Source organism: Thermobia domestica, chromosome 13 (genome assembly GCF_964235325.1).
Source record: "Thermobia domestica chromosome 13, izTheDome1.hap1.1, whole genome shotgun sequence".
NCBI lineage: Eukaryota > Metazoa > Arthropoda > Insecta > Zygentoma > Lepismatidae > Thermobia > Thermobia domestica.
In genome coordinates this window covers 16,995,774-17,018,795 of record NC_137466.1, presented here as the reverse complement: position 1 = coordinate 17,018,795, position 23,022 = coordinate 16,995,774, and the positions used below count along the sequence as shown (strand labels likewise).

General features: G+C 35.0%; 1 long non-coding RNA gene across 1 annotated transcript in view; it reads left to right on the top strand.

The window, feature by feature from the left end:
* LOC145669138 (uncharacterized) overlaps positions 1-22,610 on the top strand; it is a 53,758-nt gene extending 31,148 nt beyond the window's left edge. The window contains exon 3 of the long non-coding RNA XR_014128144.1: positions 22,443-22,610. This is a non-coding gene — a long non-coding RNA (uncharacterized LOC145669138). The remainder of the gene's footprint in view (positions 1-22,442) is intronic.
* Positions 22,611-23,022: the final 412 nt, after the last annotated feature.

The following is a 23,022-nucleotide window of genomic DNA, read 5'->3' as shown; positions in this document are numbered from 1 at the left end:
GATACTTTGATTATACGTCGGCAAGTAACCAGAATTTGATGCCAAATTTAACGGGTTTATTTGGCATATATTGAAGAAATCGACATCTGACTTTCGTAGGATAGAGTTGCTCAACAAAGATTAGTTGCCATGTGGTTTGCAACATTTTATGCAGTTCTCAATAAGTGCATAACACAGTTCCGACGCGAGAGCGATTTTGTCCGTTTGAAGTCTAGCAGATCTTGCTGCCTTTTCAACAATTTTCAAGTACTGTTTTGTTTCACAGAACCTATCCCTACTCATTGTTTTCCTATAAATTGGTGTTTCAGTTGTTCTTTTCCACAAGACCATACGCTGTTTTGCTGAAGCACCACTGACACCTCCGTAAATAATAAGGTCCAAATAAGATTGTAGTTCTGAAAGAGTTAAAGTCCATGTTTTGACATAAGTTGCCAATGTGCTTCTTCTACTGTGCACATTAGGATATGCGTTATCATTGGTTCATCAAATAGTAAATGAAGAGCACTACTACAGTCTTTCTCAGACACTCGCGGCTTAGCAAAATTTGTTGGTACCGATATTTTACGAACAATATTCTGCTTAGATGTACGCAGGCCGGTAGTCAGCCCAAAATGTAGGGAGGACCGGTTAGGGTGGCGCGTTCCAACCATATTATCGTTCATTTGCAAGCCTATCGTAAAAATTTTCGGGGACCAGGAAAAATTTAGGGGGGCCTGCCACTCTAGACCTCCCTTGGATATGGGCCTGTCCCAAATCTTGTCCCAATAATCTTGTCCCAAATCCAGGTTTGTTCACATTGTTCCATCTGGAGTAATAAAATTGTCTCCACTACTGCTGTTCTCTTCTCCAACACTATCTTTCTCTTCTTCATCATTTCAATATAAAATAATCTCTTCAGGTTCAGAATGACTCCAGCTTCCACTCCCTATACTCGAATCATGCAAATTGCCATTATTTTCTTCAGACTCATCTTCTGAGAGATCATGTAAAAATAGAAGTATTGCCTATCTCTTGGACTTTCATCGTAAAATGTTACATGTACACGATTCACCTCAACCAACCACACGTACACATTAGCATGCAGATATTGGCCACATGTTCCTGAACTAATTTACTCGACTATAAAACACTGTAAGTTATCTTGTAAGACACTGAAGCAAATAATATGAAGTTATTGTTGAAACTAGATATTACAATATAGGTAACAAAATAATAAGATATCTAATTTTTTTCTGCCTCAAATTACAATCAATAAAGGTTTCAATGTTTCTTTTCCCTAGAAACAAAAAGTGTGTAATTTTGTCATCTCTAAATCAAAAACAGAAACATAAATTTTCCATTCTCTCCATAAGACAGTCAAAATGACTGCTTCGTGCTTCTAGATATAACAGACACTAGCGCCCTGTAAAACGGAACATATACTTATTATTAATACTACCAACAAGTGTTCACAGAAATATTAAAAGTTAACGAATTTCATGACTTTACCGAAAACATTAAAACAATGAAACGAAATTATATGCTTATTATATTATATGCTTATGAAATTATATTATATGAAATTATATGAAATTATGAAATTATATTATATGAAATTATATGAAATTATATGCTTATGAAATTATATTATACGAAATGACTGCTTCTTAGTAGTCAAGCAGTTTTCACCGATCCAAAGAACAATATTTAATTCAGATAACACAACACATTTATTCAACGTTAACAAAATATATACCTTATTATTGGGGAGACATACGTATACGTCAGTTCCATCATCATTTATTTGCCCCCAAATACTCATGAGCAAATTTCCAACACCTCAAAATACCAATTTGAGTTCCTTCGTGGCTAAGCGGTTAGCATACACGCCTATGGCGTGGGAGACCCGGGTTCGATTCAGGGCGGGAGCTCATGTGGTTCGGATTCCACGTTAATCAGTAGGTCCACGTCTCATATAGCCTCGCTGCTGAACGGGACGGTAAACTCAAACTTCACTTCACTTCAAAATACCAATTTGACTTCTTCTTGCATTTTCAGTCACTATGTTTTAACCAAATATATGAATTTTAAAATTGATGTGTCTGAGAGCTGGATCACGATGCTCAGTCTTTGTGCTTATCAAAAGTGAAGCTTAATTCTCACATGCATTAAATATAGATTTATTATTTTTTTGTCCATGTGCTCCATAATTTTAAGAACTGATGTCGTAGTGCATGTACTTACTGCAAGATTAAAAAAAAAAAAATACTCTTCCAGTTACACTGATGTTTTCCCTCTCTTGCATATAAAATTTAATCTTAGGAAAGGATACCATAACAGTACAGTAACATTAGCGACACCAACCTAGATCGAAATGTAGGTAAAGAAATAAAGCAGGATAATTATGACCTAGAAGTTGTCGTGACCCATTACGAAACATCGTGTTTTTAGAATTAAAGAAATGCCAAAATTCGTTGTCAAAGAGCTAAGAATCTACAAAACCCGAGAAAGTTCGCCTGCAGAAGTCTCACATCAAGTCCTCACAATCTTTGACTCTATTAGTAGCCTATAAATCATAAAAGATTTTGTTCCAAATATGCAGACGGTCGAGTGGAAATCTGGAAGCATCTATGGGCACAAATTCGACGGTTTCATCCACAATACCGACAACACGGTACATATAGGCCATTTTGATTGAGACTGCGTCAAGTCCCCAGTATCTGCTTGTCCATCACTTTTTTATATAATTTCCTAATCCTTTAATCTCTCCAGTACTTTCACTTCACGAAATTCAAAATGACCAAGTTTGATGTTGTTGTGCTGTAAACATTGAAAGAGTTTCATCAAGGCGTCAAGAATGTTCAGAGGTGTTTGACAAGCTATACGAGCATTGCTTTCGTTGTGTTGAACCCCGAGGGATGCATTTGGGATAACATACATCAAAGTTATGTTGCGTATACGGTTCCAATTTTATCGTCCTAGTCTGGAAAATTATAGGGCATTCCGTCTAAATAAAATATCCGTAACCTATAAATATTCGTATTCCATATTAGTCTCCGCGGTTGAGAATACCGTTCTATTATTATTATTATTATTATTATTATTATTATTATTATTATTATTATTATTATTATTATTATTATTATTATTATTAAGTATTCTGCCTTTGGGTTGTCCTCGGATTAATTAGTTCTTTTTTATTTTAAGTTCGGGCTTAGTAATGTTTCTTCCACGTTTTTCGATCTTCAGTTTTCTCTTTTAACTCCCAATATTTTCTTTTACTTTTCAAATCACCAATAAGGTGTGTTCTTCTTTTTACTTCTCGTTTTCCTTCTATCTTTCCATCTATGGTAATATGAAGAAGACAATTCCCTCGCAAGATGTGTCCAATCCAATTGGCCCTTCTACGAAGAAGGCTCGCTAAAAGCATCCTCTTCTCTCCTATCCCTTTTCAAAACATGATCGTTTGTTTCCCTCTGTCCATTTTCCTCCAACATCACATTCTCGCCCAAATGCGATCCAGGGGTTAGATCAAATTCTGTAACAAGGGTATTTGAGAGGTAAAAGCATCCAGAGCTGACCATATCACCTCGTATAATAGTGTAGCGTTAAGTACAGTGTAATATGACGTATGTTCTTAACAATTCAACTTTATGGTGTATTACTTTACATATGTTATTTCAATACATCAGTCCAAGCGAAGTGTATATTCTAGTCACACTTCGTTTAGCATTGCCATATTACGAACCATAGCACTCAATGCACAGGGTAGCTCATAATTACATATATATATATATATATATATATATATATATATATATATATATATATATATATATATATATATATATATATATATATATATATATATATATATATATATATAATATTTCAAAGACTGTGGTAAAGAAACTAGCAACAAGTTGAACATAGAATTAAAAACATTAGTCTCATATCTTTCCTTACAATAATTTCAATCTCTGTTCTCCATAGTATGGTCCACCAATGCATCATACAAATCGATACATGCATGGAGACGAAGAGCAACGTTGTCATAAGTAACTTGACAGACCCGTACTGGTATCTGTGGAACTCTTCTGTGATAGCTTCCCGTATTTCGGTTAAATTGAGTATGTGGTGATGATATACTTTGTCCTTTAAAACAACCGTTAACAAAAAATCAGTTGGTGCCAAATTGGAAGATCGAACTGGCCACTCCACAGTCTCACGTAACCGTTCTAGCGGTTCGAGAATGTTCCATCCGTTATTCCATTCTGTCTGGAATACACTTACGGTTCTAAGTCCAGTGACCCTTATCGCCACCAGGCTACACAGTGTAACCACATGTCAACTTTTTGTCGAGAATTACAAATGCTATAATCAGTCAAATATCATATACATAATTATGGGACACCCTGTAGGTTCGATAATAAGGCACGTAAACAATAACGCGTTAAAGCATCTGTGTCTATCGTACGAAATGTATGTTGGAGGTTCTCGTGGCCATGGGTAGAGTATAATATAGAAATTCTGAAGCTCGTCAACAAATACGATAAATGTTTAAATGAAAGTGGTGATTATGTAGACAAGTGAAGGGAACTCCAGGTATGTAACAGAATACTTTCCTCCAATGAATATTGTGTTTTCCATTATGTACAGGCCTAATTATGTATATCTAACTTAACGGTCTTTTTTTCCTGGATGACCCTCGTAGATTACACTCAATATTAATTTTCTCGAAATCCAGTTCCGAACGTGTTTTCCGGTTTCTTAAGCGGTGGATACTAATAAAGTTGAATTGCTGAAAAGATCAGTTAGTTAATAAGGTCCCGGCCGGCTCAGAAACTTGAAAAAAGAAAATAGTAAAAACGGGTAGAAAACAGGAAGAACAATCGAACAACAACATCCACTATTTTGTCAGAGAATCAACCTTAAAAAACTACAAGAAAACTCATAAAATTGCAGAAGTGGACACAAGTGAAAACTTGTCCATTTCTGAAAGAGAAACAATACTATGTGGTTCTTTCTCTGCAAATAGAGAAGCAATTTCTACGTTTGAATCCATTGTGAAGGAGAGAAATTTCACTGGAAGCAAAAATATTTCGCATGCCATCTCATGGTAGTATAATAGAAATTTCAACATTTTTCAAATTACAGGCTACTAATAATACCGTATTCAGGACAATCATGAAAGGAATTGTATTTTATAGTAATAATGATGTTTCCTTTATCAATATACTTGGAACATTTTAGTGACTGACAAAAACAGCTAACAACAAAATGAAATGAAATGAAATCTTTAAGTTTTACGTCCCACAATTATGTCGGCTAGGCTAATGGAGACGGTGAAGATGGAAGATGAATGAAATGGTGGACTGAAGAAAGTGGGAGGAAACGGGAGAACTCACGCACGCGGTGTTTGTCCACCACAAAGTTCAATTGGCGTGAGCGAGAATCTAAGCAGGGACCCCACGCACTAGAGGTGAGCGCTCTACCACTGAGCCACCGCGGTCGCAGCTCCCAACGATAGGAAGACTTCTTAAATAAATTCAATTTTTTTTAATTCACCTTCTTCAGCCTCTTTTCTTTCTTTCTCCCCACTTTCTTTTTCTAAAATTCCATTGTCATGCCACTCTCTTAATTGTGTGTCTTTGCTAAAGGTTTAGCCTTCTTTTCAGCACCGAGGCTATAAAAAACGTGGACCTACAATTTAAAGTGGTATTCGAACCATCGTAATGCATTCAATTCTTTCATACCAAGAATCGAAGACCTCGCTCACCAATGACACGCATGTTAATATTACAACTAGCGGGGAAAGTTTTTGATCTGTTATTTTCATTCTTAAATTATTTCTTCTTTCGAGTTATAACACAATTTCAACATTTAATGCAGAGCTCTGTAAAATCGGGGTAGTTGCACCCCAAGCATATTGGTTCTCTTACTTCGTGTATTATAAATCTAATTAACACGTTCTACGTAGAATTGAACATAATTCACAATCGTACACCACTAATGATCAAATCACTAACAGATGAGTATAACTACGAAAGGATTTCCTAGATTCTCAAAATTCAAAATCCAATGCAATAAAACGACAATGCAAAAATTAAAATTTAAAGAGATAAGACACTGGGTTATGAAGAACAATTTATTGTTTCTGGGATATTCTTCATGGCCATTTGAAAGTTCCTGAAGTGTCACGTCATGCAAGAGGACATATTATTGTTATTTCGCCTTACTCTTAGTTAAACTGATACATAAGTTAAATGAGTGTTTTCAGGCCTGAGAATTTTTATTATGATCCATAAGGTTTTTTTTTCTTTCTTTACTTCTGAAGTATGCTATGCATAAGTGACTGAAGGCTTATAGAACAGCTTCGCAGTCTATCAACAGATATAAGCAGGAACTGTAAAGGAAATCGATTTGTTTCTTGCAATTAATTCAGCGTCCCAACAATAGGTTTCATCCTCTATTCGAACCAGAAGTGGTTCAAAATAATTTCAGTTTCAACTCTTATCATCAAAGAACGAAAATGGCAATAAAAAGCCTCAAGCAGTTTTCTGCAATCCATTTGCTTCGTTGTCTTTTCTTTTTTTCTTTTCCTTTTTTTCTTCCATTCCTTTTCGTCTATTTGTCTTTTAAATCTTCTCTTTCTGTTGTTTCATCTTCTTTCTTTGTATTCCTTTCTCTTATTTCTTTACTTTCCTCCTGGTCTTTCTCTTTCGTTTTCACCTTGAAGGTTAATGTAGTAGTCAAGCAGTTTTCACTGATCCAAGGAACGATACTTAATTCAGATAACACAACACATTTATACAACGTAACAAAATATATACATAATTGTTAGGGAGATATAGGTATCCGTCGGTTTCATCATCATTTATTTGCCCACAAATACGCATGAGCAATTTTCGAACACCTCAAAATACCTATTTGACTTCTTCTTGCATTTTCAATCACTCTGTTTATAGTGACCAAATATATGATTTTTAAAATTGTGTGTCTAAGAGCTGGATCCCGATGTTCAATCTCCGTGCTTATCAAAAGTGAAGTTTATTTCTCACATGAATTAAATATAGATTTATTATTTTTTGTCCATGTGCCCCATAATTTTAAGAACTGATGTCGTAGTGCATGCACTTACTGCAAGATTTAAAAAAAAAAATACTCTTCCAGTTACTCTCATGTTTTCCCTCTCTTGCATAAAAAAATTTAATGTTAGGAAAGGATACCATAACACTTACAGTAACATTAGCGACACCAACCTAGATCGAAATGTATTTAATGAAGTGAAGAAGGAGAAGTATGACCTAGAAGCTGTCGTGACTCATGACGAAACATCGTGTTTTGAGCGTTAGAGAAGTGCCAGAATTTGATGTGAAAGAGCCAAGAATCTACAAAACCCGAGAAAGTTCGTCTGCAGAAGTTCGACATCGAGAAGATGCTCCTCATAATCTTTTATTCTATTAGTAGCCTATAAATCATAAAAGAGTTTGCTCCAAATATACAGACGGTCGAGTGGAAATCTTGAAGCATCTATGGGCACAAATTCGACGGTTCCATCCACTATACCCACAACACGGTACATAGTCCTTTGGATTGACAATGCGCCAAGTCACCGGTATCTGCTTGTCCATCACCTTTTTATATAATTTCCTAATCCTTTAATCTCTCCAGTACTTCCACTTCACGAAATTCAAATTGACCAAGTTTGGTGTTGTTGTGTTGTAAACATTCAAAGAGTTTCAACATCAAGGCATCAAGAATGTTCAGAGGTGTTTTGATAAGCTATACGAGCATTGCTTTCGTTGTGTTGAACCCCCAAGGATGCATTTCAGATAATTTACACCGAAGTTATATTGCGTATACGGTAGCAATTTTATCGTCCTAGTCTGGAAAATTATAGGGCATTCCGTCTAATTAAAATATCCATAACTTATAGATATTGGTATTCCATATTAATCTCCGCGATGGAGAATACTGTTCTATTATTATTATTATTATTATTATTATTATTATTATTATTATTATTATTATTATTATTATTATTATTATTATTATTAAGTATTTTGCCTTTAAGTTGTCCTCGGACTAATTAGTTCTTTTTTATTATAAGTTTGGGCTTAGTAATGTTTCTTCCACGTTTTTCGATCTTCAGTTTTCTCTTTTAACTCCCAATGTTTTCTTTTATTTTTCAAATCACCAAAAAGCTGTATTCCTCTTTTTACTTTTCGTTTTCCTTCTATCTTTCCATCTCTGGTGGTATGAAGAAGACAGTTCCTTCGCAAGATGTGTCCAATCCAATTGGCGTTCATACGAAAGAGGCTCGCTAAAAGCATCTTCTTCTCTCCTATCCCTTTTAAAAATATTTTCGTTTGTTTCTCGCTGTCCATTTTCTTCCGACATCACATTCTCGCCCAAATGCGATCCAGGGGTTAGACGAAATTCTGTAACATGAGTATCTGAGAGGTAAAAGCGTCCAAAGGTGACCATATCATGTCGTATAATAGTGTAGTGTTAAGTATAGTGTAATATTGCGTACGGTGTCTTTTCGACAATTCAACTTTATAGTGTATTACTTTACATATGTTATTTCTATACATCAGTCCAACCGAAGTGTATATTCTAGTCACAGTTCGTTTAGCATTGCCATATTACGAACCATAGCACTCAATGCACAGGGTAGCTCATAATTACATATATATATATATATATATATATATATGATATTTCAAAGACTGTGGTAAAGAAACTAGCAACAAGTTGAACATAGAATTAAAAACATTAGTCTCATATCTTTCCTTACAATAATTTCAATCTCTGTTCTCCATTGTATGGTCCACCAATGCATCATACAAATCGCTACATGCATGGAGACGAAGAGCAACGTTGTCATAAGTAACTTGACAGACCCGTACTGGTATCTGTGGAACTCATCTGTGATAGCTTCCCGTATTTCGGTTAAATTGAGTATGTGGTGATGATATACTTTGTCCTTTAAAACAACCGTTAACAAAAAATCAGTTGGTGCCAAATTGGAAGATCGAACTGGCCACTCCACAGTCTCACGTAACCGTTCTAGCGGTTCGAGAATGTTCCATCCGTTATTCCATTCTGTCTGGAATACACTTACGGTTCTAAGTCCAGTGACCCTTATCGCCACTCTCAGGCTACACAGTGTTACCACATGTCAACTTTTTGTCGAGAATTACAAATGCTATAGTCAGTCAAATATCATATACATAATTATGGGACACCCTGTAGGTTCGATAATAAGGCACGTAAACAATAACGCGTTAAAGCATCTGTGTCTATCGTAGGAAATGTATGTTGGAGGTTCTCGTGGCCATGGGTAGAGTATAACATAGAAATTCTGAAGCTCGTCAACAAATACGATAAATGTTTAAATGAAAGTGGTGATTATGTAGAGAAGTGAAGGGAACTCCAGGTATGTAACAGAATACTTTCCTCCAATGAATATTGTGTTTTCCATTATGTACAGGCCTAATTATGTATATCTAACTTAACGGTCTTTTTTTCCTGGATGACCCTCGTAGATTACACTCAATATTAATTTTCTCGAAATCCAGTTCCGAACGTGTTTTCCGGTTTCTTAAGCGGTGGATACTAATAAAGTTGAATTGCTGAAAAGATCAGTTAGTTAATAAGGTCCCGGCCGGCTCAGAAACTTGAAAAAAGAAAATAGTAAAAACGGGTAGAAAACAGGAAGAACAATCGAACAACAACATCCACTATTTTGTCAGAGAATCAACCTTAAAAAACTACAAGAAAACTCATAAAATTGCAGAAGTGGACACAAGTGAAAACTTGTCCATTTCTGAAAGAGAAACAATACCATGTGGTTCTTTCTCTGCAAATAGAGAAGCAATTTCTACGTTTGAATCCATTGTGAAGGAGAGAAATTTCACTGCAAGCGAAAAATATTTCGCCTGCTATCTGAAGGGAATATAATAGCAATTTCAACGTTTTTCAAATTACAGGCTACTAATAATACAGTATTCAGGACAATCGGAAAAGGAATTGTATTATGTAGTAATAATGATATTTTATTTATCAATATACTTGGAACATTTAAGTTGCTGACAAAAACAGCTAACATCAAAATCAAATAAAATGAAATCTTTAAGTTTTACGTCCCACAATTATGTCGGCTAGGCTAATGAAGACGGTGAAGATGAAAGATGAATGAAATGGTGGACTGAAGAAAGTGGGAGGAAACGGGGAACTCACGCACATGGTGTTTGTCCACCACAAAGTTCAATTTGCATGAGCGGGAATCTAACCAGCGACCCCACGCAAAAGAGGTGAACGCTCTACCGCTGAGCCACCGCGGTCCCAGCTCTCAACGATACGAAGCCTTCTCAAAATAATTTCATTTTTTTTTTAATTCGCCTTCTTCAGCCTCTTTTCTTTCTTTCTTCCCACTTTTTTTTTTAAGTTCCAGTGTCATGCTACTCTCTTAATTGCGTCTCTTTGCTAAAACTTTAGCCTCCTTTTCAGCTCCGAGGCTATAGAGAACGTGGACCTACAATTTAAAGTGGTATTCGAACCATCGTAATGTATTCAATTCTTTCATACCAAGAATCGAAGACCTCGCTCACCAATGACACGCATGTTAATATTACAACTAGCGGGGACAGTTTTTGATCTGTTATTTTCATTCTTAAATTATTTCTTCTTTCGAGTTATAACATAATTTCAACATTTTATGCAGAGCTGTGTAAAATTGGGGTAGTTGCACCCCAAGCATATTGGTTCTCTTACTTCGTGTATTATAAATCTAATCAACACGTTCTACGTAGAATTGAACAAAATTCACAATCGTACACCACTAATGATCAAATCACTAACAGATGAGTATAACTACGAAAGGATTTCCTAGATTCCCAAAATTCAAAATCCAAGGCAATAAAACGACAATGCAACAAATAAAATTTAAAGAGATAAGACACTGGGTTATGAAGAACAATTTATTGTCTCTGGGATATTATTCATGGCCATTTGAAAGTTCCTGAAGTGTTACGTCATACAGGAGGACATTATTGTTATATCGCCTTACTCTTAGTTAAACTGATACATAAGTTAAATGAGTGTTTTCAGGCCTGAGAATTTTTATTATGATCCATAAGTTTCTTTTTTTTTAGTTTTTTTCTTTTTTTACTTGCAAGCTATGCTATGCATAAGTGACTGAAGTCTTTTTGGAACATCTTCGCAGTCTATCAACAGATATAATCAGAAACTGTAAAGGAAATCGAGTTGTTTCTTGCAATCAATTCAGCGTCCCAACAATAGGTTTCATCTCCTCCGTTAGTTCTCTATTCGAACCAGAAGTAGTTCAAAATAATTTCAGTTTCAACTCTTATCATCAAAGAACGAAAACGGCAATAAAAAGCCTCAAGCAAATTTCTGCAATCCATTCTATTCGTTCCCTTTTCTTTTTTTTCTTTCCTTTTTTTCTTCCATTCCCTTTCGTCTATTTGTCTTTTAAATCTTCTCTTTCTGTTGTTTCATCTTCTTTCTTTGTATTCCTTTCTTTTATTTCTTTCCTTTCCTCCTGGTCTTTCTCTTTCGTTTTCACTTTGAAGGTTAATGTAGTAGTCAAGCAGTTTTCACTGATCCAAGGAACGATACTTAATTTAGATAACACAAGAGATTTTTTCAAGGTAGCAAAATATATACATACTAGTTAGAGAGATATAGGTATCCGTCAGTTTCATCATCATTTATTTGCCCACAAATACTCATAAGCAAATTTTGAACACCTCAAAATACCTATTTGACTTCTTTCATTTTCAATCACTCTGTTTATAGTGACCAAATATATGATTTTTAAAATTGATGTGTCTAAAATTGATGTATCACGATGTTCAATCTCAGTGCTTATCAAAAGTGAAGCTTATTTCTCACATGCATTAAATATTGATTTATTATTTGTTTGTCCATATGCCCCATAATTTTAAGAACTGATGTCGTAGTGCATGTACTTACTGCAAGATTAAAAAAAAAAAAATACTCTTCCAGTTACCCTCATGTTTTCCCTCTCTTGCATATAAAATTTGATGTTAGGAAAGGATACCATAACAGTTACAGTAACATTAGCGACACCAACCTAGATCGAAATGTAGGTAAAGAAGTAAAGCAGGATAATTATGACCTAGAAGCTGTCGTGACCCATTACGAAACATCGTGTTTTTAGAATTAAAGAAATGCCAAAATTCGTTGTGAAAGAGCTAAGAATCTACAAAACCCGAGAAAGTTCGCCTGCAGAAGTCTCACATCAAGTCCTCACAATCTTTGACTCTATTAGTAGCCTATAAATCATAAAAGATTTTGTTCCAAATATACAGACGGTCGAGTGGAAATCTGGAAGCATCTATGGGCACAAATTCGACGGTTTCATCCACAATACCGACAACACGGTACATATAGGCCATTTTGATTGAGACTGCGTCAAGTCCCCAGTATCTGCTTGTCCATCACTTTTTTATATAATTTCCTAATCCTTTAATCTCTCCAGTACTTTCACTTCACGAAATTCAAATTGACCAAGTTTGATGTTGTTGTGCTGTAAACATTGAAAGAGTTTCAACATCAAGGCGTCAAGAATGTTCAGAGGTGTTTGACAAGCTATACGAGCATTGCTTTCGTTGTGTTGAACCCCGAGGGATGCATTTGGGATAACATACATCAAAGTTATGTTGTGTATACGGTTCCAATTTTATCGTCCTAGTCTGGAAAATTATAGGGCATTCCGTCTAAATAAAATATCCGTAACCTATAAATATTCGTATTCCATATTAGTCTCCGCGGTTGAGAATACCGTTCTATTATTATTATTATTATTATTATTATTATTATTATTATTATTATTATTATTATTATTATTATTATTATTATTATTATTATTATTATTATTATTAAATATTCTTCCTTTGGGTTGTCCTCGGATTAATTAGTTCTTTTTTATTTTAAGTTTGCGCTTAGTAATGTTTCTTCCACGTTTTTCGATCTTCAGTTTTCTCTTTTAACTCCCAATATTTTCTTTTATTTTTCAAATCACCAGTAAGGTGTGTTCTTCTTTTTACTTCTCGTTTTCCTTCTATCTCTCCATCTATGGTAATATGAAGAAGACAATTCCCTCGTAAGATGTGTCCAATCCAATTGGCCCTTCTACGAAGAAGGCTCGCTAAAAGCATCCTCTTCTCTCCTATCCCTTTTTAAAACATGTTCGTTTGTTTCCCTCTGTCCATTTTCCTCCAACATCACATTCTCGCCCAAATGCAATCCAGGGGTTAAATCAAATTCTGTAACAAGGGTATTTGAGAGGTAAAAGCGTCCAGAGCTGACCATATCACCTCGTATAATAGTGTAGCGTTAAGTAGAGTGTAATATTGCGTATCTTCTCGACAATTCAACTTTATAGTGTATTACTTTACATATGTTATTTCTATACATCAGTCCAAGCGAAGTGTATATTCTAGTCACACTTCGTTTAGCATTGCCATGTTACGAACCATAGCACTCAATGCACAGGGTAGCTCATAATTACATATATATATTATATGATGTTTGAAAGACTGTGGTAAAGAAACTAGCAACAAGTTGAACATAGAATTAAAAACATTAGTCTCATATCTTTTCTTACAATATTTTTAATCTCTGTTCTTCATTGTATGGTCCGCCAATGCAGCATACAAATCGCTACATGCATGGAGACGAAGAGCAACGTTGTCATAAGTAACTTGACAGACCCGTACTGGTATCTGTGGAACTCTTCTGTGATAGCTTCCCGTATTTCGGTTAAATTGAGTATGTGGTGATGATATACTTTGTCCTTTAAATTAACCGTTAACAAAAAATCAGTTGGTGCCAAATTGGAAGATCGAACTGGCCACTCCACAGTCTCACGTAACCGTTCTAGCGGTTCGAGAATGTTCCATCCGTTATTCCATTCTGTCTGGAATACACTTACGGTTCTAAGTCCAGTGACCCTTATCGCCACTCTCAGGCTACACAGTGTAACCACATGTCAACTTTTTGTCGAGAATTACAAATGCTATAGTCAGTCAAATATCATATACATAATTATGGGACACCCTGTAGGTTCGATAATAATGCACGTAAACAATAACGCGTTAAGGCATCTGTGTCTATCGTACGAAATGTATGTTGGAGGTTCTCGTGGCCATGGGTAGAGTATAATATAGAAATTCTGAAGCTCGTCAACAAATACGATAAATGTTTAAATGAAAGTGGTGTTTATGTAGAAAAGTGAAGGAAACCTCAAGAATGTAACAGAATAGCTTCCTCCAATGATTACTGTATTTTTCATTATGTACTGGCCTAATTATGTATATGTAATTAAACGGTCTTCATTTTGTGGATGACCCTCGTAGATTACACGCAATATTAATTTTCTCGAAATCCAGGTCCGAAGGTGTTTTCCGGTTTCTTAAGCGGTGGATACTAATAAAGTTGAATTGCTGAAAAGATCAGTTAGTTAATAAGGTCCCGGCCGGCTCAGAAACTTGAAAAAAGAAAATAGTAAAAACGGGTAGAAAACAGGAAGAACAATCGAACAATAACATCCACTATTTTGTCAGAGAATCAACCTTAAGAAACTACTAGAAAACTCATAAAATTGCAGAAGTGGACACAAGTGGAAACTTCTCCATTTCTGAAATGAAACAATACCATGTGGTTATTTCTCGGCAAATACAGAAGCAATTTCTACGTTTGAATCCATTGTGCAAGAGAGAAATTTCACTGGAAGCAAAAATATTTCGCATGCCATCTCATGGTAGTATAATAGAAATTTCAACATTTTTCAAATTACAGGCTACTAATAATACAGTATTCAGGACAATCGGAAAAGGAATTGTATTATGTAGTAATAATGATATTTTCTTTATCAATATACTTGGAACATTTTAGTGACTGACAAAAACAGGTAAAAAGAAAACAAAATGAAATGAAATCTTTAAGTTTTACGTCCCACAATTATGTCGGCTAGGCTAATGGAGACGGTGAAGATGAAAGATGAATGAAATTGTGGACTGAAGAAAGTGGGAGGAAACGGGGAACTCACGCACACGGTGTTTGTCCACCACAAAATTCAATTGGCATGAGCGGGAATCTAACCAGCGACCCTACGCACGAAAGGTGTACGCTCTACCGCTGAGCCACCGCGGTCCCAGCTCTCAACGATACGAAGCCTTCTCAAATTTTTTTTTTAATTCGCCTTCTTCAGCCTCTTTTCTTTCTTTCTTTCCACTTTCTTTTTTTAAAGTTCCAGTGTCATGCTACTCTCTTAATTGCGTCTCTTTGCTAAAACTTTAGCCTCCTTTTCAGCACCGAGGCTATAAAAAACGTGGACCTACAATTTAAAGTGGTATTCGAACCATCGTAATGCATTCAATTCTTTCATACCAAGAATCGAAGACCTCGCTCACCAATGACACGCATGTTAATATTACAACTAGCGGGGAAAGTTTTTGATCTGTTATTTTCATTCTTAAATTATTTCTTCTTTCGAGTTATAAAACAATTTCAACATTTAATGCAGAGCTCTGTAAAATCGGGGTAGTTGCACCCCAAGCATATTGGTTCTCTTACTTCGTGTATTATAAATCTAATCAACACGTTCTACGTAGAATTGAACAAAATTCACAATCTTACACCACTAATAGTCAAATCACTAACAGATGAGTATAACTACGAAAGGATTTCCTAGATTCTCAAAATTCAAAATCCAAGGCAATAAAACGACAATACAAAAATTTAAATTTAAAGAGATAAAACACTGGGTTATGAAGAACAATTTATTGTCTCTGGGATATTCTTCATGGCCATTTGAAAGTTCCTGAAGTGTTACGTCATACAAGAGGACATATTATTGTTATTTCGCCTTACTCTTAGTAAAACTGATACCTAAGTTAAATGAGTTTATTCAGGCCTGAGAATTTTTATTATGATTCATAAGTTTTTTTTTCTTTCTTTACTTCCGAACTATGCTATGCATAAGTGACTGAAGGCTTATAGAACAGCTTCGCAGTCTATCAACAGATATAAGCAGGAACTGTGAAGGAAATCGATTTGTTTCTTGCAATTAATTCAGCGTCCCAACAATAGGTTTCATCCTCTATTCGAACCAGAAGTGGTTCAAAATAATTTCAGTTTCAACTCTTATCATCAAAGAACGAAAACGGCAATAAAAAGCCTCAAGCAGTTTTCTGCAATCCATTTGCTTCGTTGTCTTTTCTTTTTTCTTTTCCTTTTTTTCTTCCATTCCGTTTCGTCTATTTGTCTTTTAAATCTTCTCTTTCTTTTGTTTCATCTTCTTTCTTTGTATTCCTTTCTCTTATTTCTTTACTTTCCTCCTGGTCTTTCTCTTTCGTTTTCACCTTGAAGGTTAATATAGTAGTCAAGCAGTTTTCACTCATCCAAGGAACGATACTTAATTCAGATAACACAACACATTTATACAACGTAACAAAATATATACATAATTGTTAGGGAGATATAGGTATCCTTCGGTTTCATCATCATTTATTTGCCCACAAATACGCATGAGCAATTTTCGAACACCTCAAAATACCTATTTGACTTCTTCTTGCATTTTCAATCACTCTGTTTATAGTGACCAAATATATGATTTTTAAAATTGATGTGTCTAAAATTGATGTATCACGATGTTCAATCTCAGTGCTTATCAAAAGTGAAGTTTATTTCTCTCATGCATTAAATATAGATTTATTATTTGTTTGTCCATGTGCCCCATAATTTTAAGAACTGATGTCGTAGTGCATGCACTTACTGCAAGATTTAAAAAAAAAATACTCTTCCAGTTACTCTCATGTTTTCCCTCTCTTGCATAAAAAAATTTAATGTTAGGAAAGGATACCATAACACTTACAGTAACATTAGCGACACCAACCTAGATCGAAATGTATTTAATGAAGTGAAGAAGGAGAAGTATGACCTAGAAGCTGTCGTGACCCATGACGAAACATCGTGTTTTGAGCGTTAGAGAAGTGCCAGAAATTGATGTGAAAGAGCCAAGAATCTACAAAACCCGAGAAAGTTCGTCTGCAGAAATCTCACATCAAGAAGACGCCCCTCATAATCTTTTATTCTATTAGTAGCCTATAAATCATAAAAGAGTTTGCTCCAAATATACAGACGGTCGAGTGGAAATCTTGAAGCATCTATGGGCACAAATTCGACGGTTCCATCCACTATACCCACAACACGGTACATATGGGCCCTTTTGATTGATAATACGTCAAGTCAACGGTATCTGCTTGTCCATAACTTTTTTATATAATTTCCTAATCCTTTAATCTCTCCAGTACTTTCACTTCACGAAATTCAAATTCAAGTTCGACGTTGTTGTAAACATTAAAAGAGTTTCAATATCATTATGTTCAGAGGTGTTTTGATAAGCTATACGAGCATTGTTGCGTTGTGTTGAACCCCCAGAGATGCATTTGGCATAATATACATCAAAGTTATGTTGCGTATACGGTTCCAATTTTATCGTCCTAGTCTGGAAAATTATAGGGCATTCCGTCTAATTAAAATATCCATAACCTATAGATATTGGTATTCCATATTAATCTCCGCGATGGAGAATACTGTTCTATTATTATTATTATTATTATTATTATTATTATTATTATTATTATTATTATTATTATTATTATTATTATTATTATTAAGTATTTTGCCTTTAAGTTGTCCTCGGACTAATTAGTTCTTTTTTATTATAAGTTTGGGCTTAGTAATGTTTCTTCCACGTTTTTCGATCTTCAGTTTTCTCTTTTAACTCCCAATGTTTTCTTTTATTTTTCAAATCACCAAAAAGCTGTATTCCTCTTTTTACTTTTCGTTTTCCTTCTATCTTTCCATCTCTGGTGGTATGAAGAAGACAGTTCCTTCGCAAGATGTGTCCAATCCAATTGGCCTTCATACGAAAGAGGCTCGCTAAAAGCATCCTCTTCTCTCCTATCCCTTTTTTAAAATATTTTCGTTTGTTTCTCGCTGTCCATTTTCTTCCGACATCACATTCTCGCCCAAATGCGATCCAGGGATTAGATCAAATTCTGTAACAAGGGTATTTGAGAGGTAAAAGCGTCCAGAGCTGACCATATCACCTCGTATAATAGTGTAGCGTTAAGTACAGTGTAATATTGCGTATCTTTTCGACAATTCGACTTTATAGTGTATTACTTTACATATGTTATTTCAATACATCAGTCCAAGCGAAGTGTATATTCTAGTCACACTTCGTTTAGCATTGCCATATTACGAACCATAGCACTCAATGCACAGGGTAGCTTATATTACATATATATATATATATATATATATATATATATATATATATATATGATATTTCAAAGACTGTGGTAAAGAAACTAGCAACAAGCTGAACATAGAGTTAAAAACATTAGTCTCATATCTTTCCTTACAAAAATTTCAATCTCTGTTCTCCATAGTATGGTCCACCAATGCATCATACAAATCTATACATGCCTGGAGACGAAGAGCAACGTTGTCATAAGTAACTTGACAGACCCGTACTGGTATCTGTGGAACTCTTCTGTGATAGCTTCCCGTATTTCGGTTAAATTGAGTATGTGGTGATGATATACTTTGTCCTTTAAAACAACCGTTAACAAAAAATCAGTTGGTGCCAAATTGGAAGATCGAACTGGCCACTCCACAGTCTCACGTAACCGTTCTAGCGGTTCGAGAATGTTCCATTCGTTATTCCATTCTGTCTGGAATACACTAACGGTTCTAAGTCCAGTGAACGTTATCCCCACTCTCAGGCCATACAGTGTTACCATATCCAAATTTTTTGTCGAGAATTACAAATGCTATAGTCAGTCAAATATCATATACATAATTATGGGACACCCTGTAGGTTCGATAATAATGCACGTAAACAATAACGCGTTAAAGCATCTGTGTCTATCGTACGAAATGTATGTTGAAGGTTCTCGTGGCAATGGGTAGAGTATAACAGAAATTCTGAAGCTCGTGAACAAATACGATAAATGTTTAAATGAAAGTGGTGATTATGTAGACAAGTGAAGGGAACTCCAGGTATGTAACAGAATACTTTCCTCCAATGAATATTGTGTTTTCCATTATGTACAGGCCTAATTATGTATATCTAACTTAACGGTCTTTTTTTTTCTTGGATGACCCTCGTAGATTACACTCAATATTATTTTCTCGAAATCCATGTCCGAACGTGTTTTCCGGTTTCTTAAGCAGTGGATACTAATAAAGTTGAATTGCTGAAAAGATTAGTTAGTTACTAAGGTCCCGGCCGGCTCAGAACCTTGCCAAAAAGAAAATAGTAAAACCGGGTAGAAAACAGGAAGAACTATTGAACAACATCCAATACTTTGTCAGAGAATCAACCTTAAAAAACTACAAGAGAACTCATAAAATTGCAGAAGTGGATACAAGTGAAAACTTGACCATTTCTGAAAGAGAAACAATACCATGGGGGTCTTTCTCTGCAAATACAGAAGCAATTTCTACGTTTGAATCCATTGTGAAGGAGAGAAATTTCACTGAAAGCGAAAAATATTTCGCCTGCTATCTCAAGGGAATATAATAGCAATTTCAATGTTTTTCAAATTACAGGCTACTAATAATACAGTATTCAGGACAATCGGAAAAGAATTTGTATTATGTAGTAGTAATGATATTTTCTTTATCAATATACTTGGAACATTTGAATTGCTGACAAAAACAGCTAACAACAAAATGAAATAAAATGAAATCTTTAAGTTTTACGTCCCACAATTATGTCGGCTAGGCTAATGAAGACGGTGATGATGAGAGATGAATGAAATGGTGGACTGAAGAAAGTGGGAGGAAGCGGGAGAACTCACACACACGGTGTCTGTCCACCACAAAGTTCAATTGGCATGAGCAGGAATCTAAGCAGGGACCCCACGCACTAGAGGTGAGCGCTCAGCCACTGAGCCACCGCGGTCCCAGCTCCCAACGATAGGAAGACTTCTTAAAATAATTTTAATTTTTGTTAATTCGCCTTCTTCAGCCTCTTTTCTTTATTTCTTCCCACTTTCTTTTTTCTAAAATTCCATTGTCATGCCATTCTTTTAATGTTGTCTTTGTTAAAGTTTTAGCCCCCTTTTCAGCACCGAGGCTATAGAAAACGTGGACCTACAATTTAAAGTGGTATTCGAACCATCGTAATGCATTCAATTCTTTCATACCAAGAATCGAATCCGAGACCTCGCTCACCAATGACACGCATGTTAATATTACAACTAGTTGGGAAAGTTTTTGATCTGTTATTTTCATTCTTAAATTATTTCTTCTTTCGAGTTATAACACAATTTCAACATTTAATGCAGAGCTGTGTAAAATCGGGGTAGTTGCACCCCAAGCCTATTGCTTCTCTTACTTGGTGTATTATAAATCTAATCAACACGTTTCACGTAGAATTGGATAAAAATTCACAATCGTTCACCATTAATGATCAAATCACTAACAGGAGAGTATAGGTACGAAAGGATTTCCTAGATTCTCAAAATTCAAAATCTAAGGGAATAAAAAGACAATGCAACAATTAAAATTTAAAGAGATAAAACACTGGGTTATGAAGAACAATTTATTGTCTCTGGGATATTCTTCATGGCCATTTGAATGTTCCTGAAGTATTACGTCATGCAAGAGCACATTATTTTTGTTATTTCGCCTTACTCTTAGTTAAACTGATACATAACTTAAGTGAGTGTTCTCAGGCATGACAATTTTTGTTACGATCCATAAGGTTTGTTTTTTTTACTTCCAAGCTATGCTATGCATAAGTGTCTGAAGTCTTGTAGAACATGTTCGCAGTCTATCGACAGATATAATCAGAAAGTGTAAAGGAAATCGAGTTGTTTCTTGCAATCAAATCAGCGTCCCAACAATAGGTTTCGTCTCCTCCGTTAGTCCTCTATTCGAACCAGAAGTGGTTCAAAATAATTTCAATTTCAACTCTTATCATTATAGAACGAAAATGGCAATAAAAAGCCTCAAGGAGTTTTCTGGAATCTATTCTGCAATCACTTGTAGAAGCATATATTCACAACCCACAAATCTTACGGAAACCGAGAGTGGTTGTAATTTACTACCACATCCGATTTCAATAGTGATTTCCATGAAGCCAAAATCCAGAGATACCGAGATTTTTTTTTTCAGTCGATTCAGCGTCCCCAAAATATGTTCCATCTCCTCTGTTAACCCTCTATACAAACCGAAAATGATTCAAATTAACTATTTCCTGTTTCAACATTTACCGCCATAGAACAAGAATGGTAAGAGGGAGAGCGAGCTGCTTCTTGCAAACGGTTCAGCGCCTCATCATAAAATACCATTACTACCCGCACATTCATTCCAAACCAAAAGTTGTTTAATTTAACTATTGCTTCCGGTTTCAATATTTATTTCTATAGGGGAAAAACATGAAGAGGTCGAGTTTTTTTTTTTAATAAATCAGCTTCCCGAGAATAAGTTCCATTCCTCATTTACAGAATCTATAAAAATCGGGAAATGACTGAAATTAACTATTTCCGGTTCGAATATTTATCGCCATAGAAGATAGAGAACGACATTAGTTTTCTTCAATCAGTGCAGTGTCTAAAAAAGTATGCTTCATTGTAAGCATTAACACTCTATTACTTCTGGTTTAAAATTGATTTCAATAGAACCAAAACTATAAGAGGTATCGAGAAGCTGTTTCTTGCAGTTGATTCAGCGTCCTAGGATGAGGCTCCATATCCTCTCTTACCCCTCTAATCAAACCAAAAGTGGTTCAAATTAACAATTTTCGGTTTCAACGTTTATTACTATAAGGAAAAACAGGAAAATATTGCGAGTAGACCTAATGGCTTTTACGGATTCAGTGTCCAAGGAACAGGTTCCAACTTTGATATTACCCCATTGCAGCCAATAGTTATAGTTTGAGAATTGAATTCGGGTAGTTAGGAAGTCTACCGTAGTTTCACATAATGAAACGAAACTCACTTGTTTTGTCTTTTTCCATATTCACTTGTATGCAACAAAATTTTATGACTAAATCTCTTCGAACAATAATAATTTATAAATTATTTTGAAATTCACTAATAAACGTAGGAAAATGATTTTCTTTTTAAAGAAAGGGAACCCTTATTTTTACTGAACACAATTTAGAATTTTTGATAACAATAATTCATTATGCTATGGAAATCAATAGATTGCAAGTTAAAATATACTGAAAGAATTAGCTGTAACTAAACTAATAATTTGTCTAATTTTAGATTAGTGATTAGTATTAGCTTAGTTTACTTTTAATTTTCTGAAAGTAAGTTGTTTTGTTCATATACTGTGAGGTGTTTTTTTTTTTTTTTTTTTTTTTTTTTTAACATCAGGTGGAACGAATCTCAAGATTTAATCATCAAGTGACCTAACTTCAATTTCTGTTGGACAATATTAACTCCGCTTTACATCTGTTACAACGGGAGGTGATAACTGATTTTTCCCACACGACTGTATTTTCCTGATGATGTACTTTTCTTTCATTTAATAAAGTAATAGGCATATGATTTGACTTCTTTATGTTGTAATATTATTTGTCTGTTGGTTGATTCGTTGATCGTTTAGAACTTAATATCTATCAACAGTGAAACTATAAGACGTGGATCTGTAGCTTAACGTGAAATCCGAACCACATGATATTCCACCAGAAATCCCGAGTCTCCCACGCCAAAGACGCGTACGCTTACTATACAGCCACGATAAAGCTCATATTATTCTTCTGTGTATAAGCGAATGCTGTTGTATATATGCCTTACATGTAAATTCTTTTTCTCAGGAAACAGCCTTCCAGATCAAAGTTCTTTAAAAAAAAAAAAAAAAAAATACTACCTAGACCTTCGAAATTCCGACAGGTTTACCAACAAGAAAAAGTATTTCCCATATTTATTAATTACAGTAACATGCACAGAATAT